Source organism: Hibiscus syriacus, unplaced genomic scaffold, assembly GCF_006381635.1.
Source record: "Hibiscus syriacus cultivar Baekdansim isolate YM2019G1 unplaced genomic scaffold, ASM638163v2 tig00110338_pilon, whole genome shotgun sequence".
NCBI lineage: Eukaryota > Viridiplantae > Streptophyta > Magnoliopsida > Malvales > Malvaceae > Hibiscus > Hibiscus syriacus.
In genome coordinates, this window is record NW_024062691.1 from 1,420,926 (window position 1) to 1,429,402 (window position 8,477).

Sequence of the window (8,477 nt, forward strand, 5' to 3'; positions counted from 1 at the left end):
TTTTCTTGTGTCTGCATTTCTTAAGACAAGTGGTCACAATGTACTGCTTACGCTAGTTGGACCATTATTGTCCAGTTTGAATGGACCATAATGAAGTTCTCCAACATATCTCGGGGGATTGTCCCGTCATAAAGTAGAAGTAGACTGAGCTTTTAACCAGATCGTCTCAATGATGATTGGACCAACGGGCTACTGTTCCACTTCTCCTTTCTTTGGCAACTTTGGCTAATAAGGAATAATACTGTTTTCAATGGAAAATTAGAGATCAATTGAACCATTGAGGATGCCAAATTGACGATGTTCTCTATTAAGTTATATTAAAGAGGAAAGATTAGCTGATAAATGGGAATCGAGATGTCTTCTACATGCTGAACACGCAGGGAGATGTAGTTTGATATAGTACGAAAGAACATTGGGGCAACTACCAATGAACTCTATACAACGTGAAAAAAGAGAAACTTACAAGGGGGGGGGGGGAATTAGATGTGCAAGTAATACTAAAATAGCAAGACTAACACAGACCACCCTTGAAATTGATAACTTTGGCCAAGTTATTCCTCAACATTTTTTCATCAAATTAACCACTGAATCTGAAAATTTTGATCAAATTTACCCATAATTTTGACAAGTTAAATCAATTGACCATTGAACTTGATAATTTCGATCACCTTAGCCCATAAACTTTTCTTACAATCAAATTTATTCTATACATTAGCAAGTTTAGTCAAGTTACCTCTCAACTTAAAAAACGACCCGAACATTAACGCATTAATTTTTGAAAATGGACTTTAAAACCCTACTTTGCCGAAAATGTCACTACCTTAATCTTAAGGGCTATTTGTATCATGTTCTCAAAGGGGACAATTTGAATATTTGACCCAATAAAAATAATTAAGGGCAATTTGATTGAAAATAAGTTCGGAGACCAATTTGACCGAACTTGTCTTTATGTTTTAAGGCAAACCAAAACTTTGTTAGAGGTTAACCAAACTAATCTAAATTCTCCATGTTTACACATAACTCTGCATCCCAAATTTGAAAGAACCGTTCTATCATCATATCTAACGTGAAATGCTGATACTGTGATGTATTTCAATCTGCCAAAAAATCAAGTCCAAGTTAGGGTGCCATTATACTGATATGACTCCAGAAAAGTAGGTTAAAAAACTTGCCTTGAAAATGCAGGCAGTTTATATATAAATCTTCATCAGAAAAAGTGAATCAAAAGAACTGTTGAACAACGCAAACATATAATCCCTTATCAGACAGTAGACCCAATTTGTGTACATCACAATAGACGTAAATGAGTCAAGAAACCATCAATCCGTTAACTACAAGTTTCTTCCCATTCCTGTGGTTAAATAACAGAATCAGCCTTGTATCTTTCCACCTTTCAATCAAGTAAAGCATTAATTTGTGAACAATCAAAGTACAAGCTTAATAGGGAATCTAATGTAAAACTCAGCCTTGTGAGCTAAATCCGTTTCATGTGCAGTCAAGGGCAAGTCATGTTTATGCACACATTCAGAGAGGCGAACAAGGCAGCAGATAAGTTGGCATTCAGGCAGCGATTGAGGTTCAAAGTTTTCCTTGCCCGCAGACGGAGGTAGAAGATGCTTACCTGGATGACATACGAGTGTCTTTTGATAGGGTGTTTTCTATTTATGTTGTCTTATGGCTTAGACTCCCCCCCCCCCCCCAAAAAAAAAAATATAGGTGGAGGCAGTTCCATGTGTTGCCAGTTATATGGAATGATGCTAGCAATTGGTCTTGATAGAAAAACTAGAAAAATTTAAATCCAGTTTTGGAACGTAAGTTATACTGCTTTTCTCGGTATAAATTGAACCTAAACCTAGCCCAGAACCCCCACAGCCTAAAAACTTGACAATGAAATTCAACCTTATTGTCATAGGCCAATATGTAATGCAAGAAAATCTATATGCAGCATATAAATCGAACATCAAAAAGATTCTTGCGCCTCTTAAGCATCACGCATGAAAGTTCAGCTAGATATTGTGCTGAAGAAAAACATAAATGGCTTTAAAACTCCAGCTACCAGGACCACAAGTTCAGACAGCTTAATATTGACACAAAATTAAGAAGAAAAAATACTGAGCTGAGTGACAACACATAATATAATCTATGCGATCAATATAACATGCAAGGAATTTCTTCCGCCGAATATAATTTTAGTGCCACAAGTCATAGATTTGAAGTACAAAAAGAACTATTACCACACACTCCAAGCATTTCAAAGCTATCATCAGTTTGATTCTTTGAAAATTAGTGATAAGTGTTTAATTTAGTTAATATTTTGCTTTTAAATTATTCCTTAATCATTGGTTTTTGTGGCTTATTTGCTCGTTTTGATTCATTTTCTGTGCAGGGCGATAGATTCTGGAAATTGTACTAAAAGGAAAGAATTCTGCATTTTTTTTTTCGAAATCAAAGCTAGATTAGTGGGCATGACTTATGACGTCAACACCTTCTAGAAGGTCCAGTCAGCATTTCTAGAAGAACGAATGGATCAGCCGCACGTTTCTGCAATTCGAATTTGAATTAAACTCAAATTTTAGGATAATATTTTAAATATTATATTTTATCTTTGTTTTAGATATTTTAGTTTAAATAGATTTTAGTATTTTAATTAGGATTTAGAATGTTATTTTATTTTATCTTTGTTTTAGGTATTTTAGTTTAAATAGTTTTAAGTGTTTTAATTATGATTGAAGATATTATTTTAGGAATTATCTTTAGCTTGTTTTTAGGAATTTGAAGGTTATAAATACCCTCTCAGGGGTAAACCTAGAAACATATCTATCATATCTGAGAATTAAATCTTCTTTTTCTCTCTAGCTTTATAAAATTCTCTCTATTTTTTTCAAGCTTTTTCGAATATTTTTTCTATTTTATCTTAAATTTTTGTTTCAAAATATGCTAAGTATGACTTTGGTCATGCTTAGCTAATTTTCTTTTAAGCCGAAGGCTAAAGCGAAGGCTCAATTCCAAACGTGAGAATTGTAAGGCACTTAAATCGCTTCTGATTTTTTTTCTCTATTTTCTGGGCTTATTTTCAAATCAAAATAATTTTTAAAACCAAAAGTCGACGTTGGTCTGGATGTTGTTATGGTTAACGTGGGAAGAAGGAATGACTTATTGAAGCGTATTTGACTTTCTGTGAACACACTTATCAAAATTGTTTGCTAAGAGGAAACTGAGATCGGAATCAGTTATTGTTGAAACAACATAATTCGAGTCGACAGCTTTTCGATCTTCAACGTTTTAAAGATCTACAACATTGTTGTTGCTTAGATCATCTCACAAACCGAATTTTAAGAGTGCACTTGGATATTCGGTGTACAAAGCATAGTCACAAGGAGTTGTCCTTGTAGACAGGTAGCCGACGTGAATATTGAAATAAAGATATGTTTCTATGATCCGAGGAATTTGAGGCAAAGCTGAAGTCTGAGGTTGTTTTTACCATAAGTTTTCTTTATCTCAATCTACTTTATTTATTTAATTGTTTTATTTAATCTTTATCTTTTTTATTTCTTTAAACAATTTAAAACCCCATTTTTATCTTTATTATTATCTTAAAATTTTTTATTTTATTATTATTCCCTTTATAATTATTTATTTTATTTTATTCTATTTTTTCATCTTTTTTCTATCTTCTTCTAAATCAAGAAAGAGTTTCAATAAATCAGAAATACCACAGTCTCTTTGGATCGACCCTGCTTCTCTATACTACTCTCTTTTTACTTATTAAGAAGTCGAAATTATTTTGATAGCAAAACGACGGTTATCAAATACACCAACTAAAAGCATAAAACATGAGAAATACATTGTTGACAAAGAAAACTAGTCAGAATATAATACCAGTAACTAAATAGCTACGAAACAGTTTCATAAAACACACCACCTTAATTCCCTCCAAATTCAATATGGCCATCATCCAAGGATAGAAGTATAAAAACTAAGAGACGTGCCAATAGCTGGCATGCCTGAAATTAAAAGATCCATACAAGCCCTCCCTTATTACTCTAATTTTAAATTTTCATATCAACAGCTAAGCTACAATTTAATTATTGGAAGAACATGACTAAATCTTTTGATGCTTAAGCAAGTTCAGATTTCTCCTCCTGTCCCTCAAAAACTTATGATAGGAATTAGGCAGAAAACAATCGAGTCTTCAACTCCGCCTTCATAATCATAGCAATGATAGATGCTGGTCAAACTGTATTTAAAATGAGTACAAAAATGTACTAATAATATCAATCAAACTCTAGCTCACACTAATTAGTGAAAAATTACAAATATTGAAAAAAAAGGATTAAGATAATTTTGGACGCATCGGAGATTCCTTTAAATCAACAATAATTGCAATGAAGTAATCGAAAAGTTCATGCAGGCATAACATTTGTGTGTATGAGACTTACAATAAAAGATTGGACTAATTTAATTACTTTGACTAATACTTTCCTATCAAAATTAGATAAATTATACAGTTAATTTGTTAATAAATGCATGCCAGCCTGTGGGTCCTAAAACTCTAAATGACCATCATCATCACAAGGATGAAAAAAACCATGGATCAAAGGCCTGTAACCAAACATACCAAAAGCTCTCAGATGACCGGCTTCATTGTATGGGCTATTTTTTCTAGAAGGTATCCGCTTGTAAACTGATTTGATGAATAGAACACAAGAAATTGAACTATAATACCAATTCTCAACTACACAAATTGAAGGCCAACACAAAGACAACACCAGTAAAGGGGATATAATGATCTATATACTTGTTAAAATAGGTAAGAAAAAGAAAGTTGCGATTTTCAATCCAAACCTTCCTGTGTGGTCTCCGCATAATCGACTGACCCTGAACCCGACCCACGAGCCCTAAATGGCCAAGGAAGCGATGCAGACCTTGGAGCATTATCAGCCAAACCACTACTACCACCATCATTGCCTTCGGTAGTCTCCTGTGCCCCACGAACTCTCCTCTCATAATCAGGATCATCAGTAGGCAACTCGTGACGGCATACAGGGCACGAATTATGCAATTCCAGCCACGGTAATATGCAATCGTTATGATAATTATGCTTACAGGGCATCTGCTTTGCTTCAGTCTCTTCCTCGAACTCGTCCATGCAAACTGCGCACTGGTTGAACTCCGAACTCAAGTCATTCTTCATTATCTTCATTGAAGGTAACGTATCAATGGCTGACTTCGATGCAGGTGGGCTCCCGTACCTGTTAGGGTCGTTTTCAGACAGCTGCTGGATCAGTTGCCCGAGGCCCGGTCCTATGAAATAATCTCCGATGTTTGTTGGAAGCTGAAAGCCAGGCTCGGATGCATTGTTCTGAATCACGAACTCGATTTGCCCCCCGCGTGAACCGAGATTACTTAGATGACTTTGAATGAAGGTAAAGGGATCGCAAGCGAACGGGTCCCCAGCGCCTGAACGGGCGGAGCCAATAGAAGCGGGGGATGACTAGGTCGTCATTGTGGAAGAAGGAAAAAGGAGCTGGAGGAAGGACGATACCGGATCCGCCATGGTTAAAGAGGGGTTAGAAGATGGATTAAAGTTGGGATTCGGGTTCTGGAAGGCGGAGGTTGGATTAATGTTAGGGTTTTCGAATTCTTCGAGAAAGCCATCGTTGCATATGGGACAAGACGGTTCGGATGAAGAAGAGATAGTTACAGTGACGGTACGGCTGCATTGGTGGCAAAAGAACTGCTTATGATCTACGGAGACGGTGTTACCGCCGCCGTTGACCGTTGATGTCCCCGTCGAACGACATGTTTCAGGTGCGAGATGGTTTCAGTGAATTTTGATTTAAAGGTTATCCTTTTAGGGTGAAAAATGTTCAGTTTTTGGAAGTTTAATCAAATAATAAATTCAGTTTTGTAGGTTTCTGAAATTTTCATGTTTCATGTGAAGTGGTTTTGTAGTTTGTGTATGTCTTGAATTTAGCATTCTTTTATTCTAATTGTTCAATAAGATCACGAGTTCAGACAACAATAATTATAAAGGTGATTGAACGTTTATTATCAAATGATTAAGAGTATTTATAATAAATATTACCTTGTAATCATCTTTAGCTTAATTAAAAAAAAGTTCAATTTCAATTTTTTTTAAAACAATATATATTAATTTTCAATTTAAAGTGTGTTTTATTCTATCAATTGATTTTTTTATCATTTATTTTCTTTTTTAACAATTTGGACAATTGTTCTATAAATTAAAAAACAATAAACAAGAACTATGAAACTAATGTAATTGCATAAAAATGTTTATATATATCAATTGTATTAATATATTTTTAAAGAGAAATAGTAATATCAAATTGTTAGAATCAATTGATAAAATTAATTTCAACTCTAGTATATTATAGACGGAATAATTTGAAGAATTTCTTTCTTTCTTAAAACTGCAAAAGTATATACTAAATGATAAGCATATCGAATTATGACGATTGCAAATGAAATAAATTGAGTTGAAATAATTATACCATAATAAATCTTTACAAAATCTATTTTAATTAATTAACGAATAGATTATATATCGGTAATTAATTAACAAAACGATAGATATACCAATATAAAACATTATAGACACAATCTAATATGGCATGCCCTTTTTGTTGAACAGATTTCAAAAGAATTTTACATGCATTGTGTTGAAACGTTCATAATATAACTATTTTATATTGTTTAAGAGATTATAATTAATTAATGACCTTCTCTTTGAATTCCCTATAGATTATACTCTTTTCGATCCCTGTTAAATGAGGGCAGTCATTTTTTAATTAATTTTGGGGGAATACAAGTAATAATAATTGTTTTAAAGATTCTTAACTATTTGAAAATGAACGCTCAAATACCTTACAGTTATTGGTGCTCGAGTCTGAAACTTTTAAAAATAACAATAATTTATTTAGCCACTTGTCGCAACCGTCTTTCGATTGGGCCCCGGAATTGGGCTTCGACTTGAAAAATGTGGATTGGAGTCGCCACCGATCATTTATTTAAAGATAAATGGGTTGATCGGATACCCTATTTCTTACCTGATCTGCGTCTTACCAGAAATATGTCGGGCTCGGGAGTCGGTTACGGTCAAGGAAGGATTAGCACCCTTGAACCGCCCTTTCGGTACTACGTAATTTCCAGTTGTCTTAATTAAGAAAAATAACAAGTTAAATTAAAAGATAAAACAATGATCCAAAATTACTTACCTTTGACGGATTTACAAATATACCCTTTAAAAGTCAAAATATGGGTTAGAAGAGATGAATAAATGATAAATAAAGTAAAACAAATAAAATAAGGAGATTAAGTAAGAAATAAAGTAAATATAAAATGAATATAATATATAAAATAAAAAAACAATAACACTAATATATGCACAGCAAACAACTAAATAAAAATAAAATGATAATGCAAATAAATAAATAAAACAAGTAAAAGAATATAAAAACATAAAATATAGGATAAATATAAAAGTAGATAAATAAATGAGTAAAATATAAAAAAAAGTAAAAGCATATATATATAAGTAAAATAATAATAATAAAAAAAGAAAATCAAAAGTAATATACGTATATATACATGCAAAATAGGAAATATATAAATATATATATATATATATATAATAACACTAATAAAAAAACATATATACATATATAATAAAATTAATAGAAAGTAATATGCATATATAACAAGAATAATAAAGTAGGAAAAAAATGAGTTAGGGGGAGAATTAAATATTTTAAAAAAAATGAACACGCCTCGGGGGTAGATCTAGGTTCGAAACTTCGAAATTCCACCCTTTTTTAGTCATCGGCGCAACCCACGTTTTGGGTTATTCGAACCAAATCTCAAGAAAAATAACGTGTACATGCGAGAAATGAACGAACCAATGTAAAAAAGATGTTACCTTTTATTTCCTTTTCGAATCGTTTACAACAACTTTGCCTTTGTATTTTCTGTGCTTTCCTCTGTGTTTTGTGTGTAAATCCTCCGTTACAATGGCTATTTATAGTGCTTGTGGATCCTATCTTTAGGAATTTAAATAATAGTAGAAATCTATCATATTTTTAGGAGTTTGAATCCTAACAAAATTTCATCCTATTTTTAGGAGTTTGAATCTTGAAATTCTATCCTATTTTTAAGAGTTTGAATCCTAGTAGGACGAAAAATGTGTGTTGACAGCTACCCCTCTTTGCCCATTGTCGTGTAACGGGGATAGGGCAAAGATTAAAAGACACACTTTTCGTTCAGTGGAGTTGAAAATTAACTCTGATGTTTCAATAACTCCCTGTCGAATTGAGTTACGGATGACTCCTCCATCGTGAAGTCGAGTTCATCTTGAAATGATATGAAATTAAAGCCGTAGTTAGGAATTTGAATCGGCACGTGGCTTCCCGTTACCCTTCGGTCTTCTTCTCGGTTTAAAGACCTTGGATCGGAATTGA

At 33.1% G+C, this 8,477-nt stretch overlaps 1 pseudogene; it reads right to left on the minus strand.

Moving 5' to 3' along the window:
• Nucleotides 1-952: 952 nt before the first annotated feature.
• LOC120120424 lies at nt 953-5,821 on the minus strand (annotated as a pseudogene).
• Between the last annotated feature and the right edge of the window lie 2,656 nt (nt 5,822-8,477).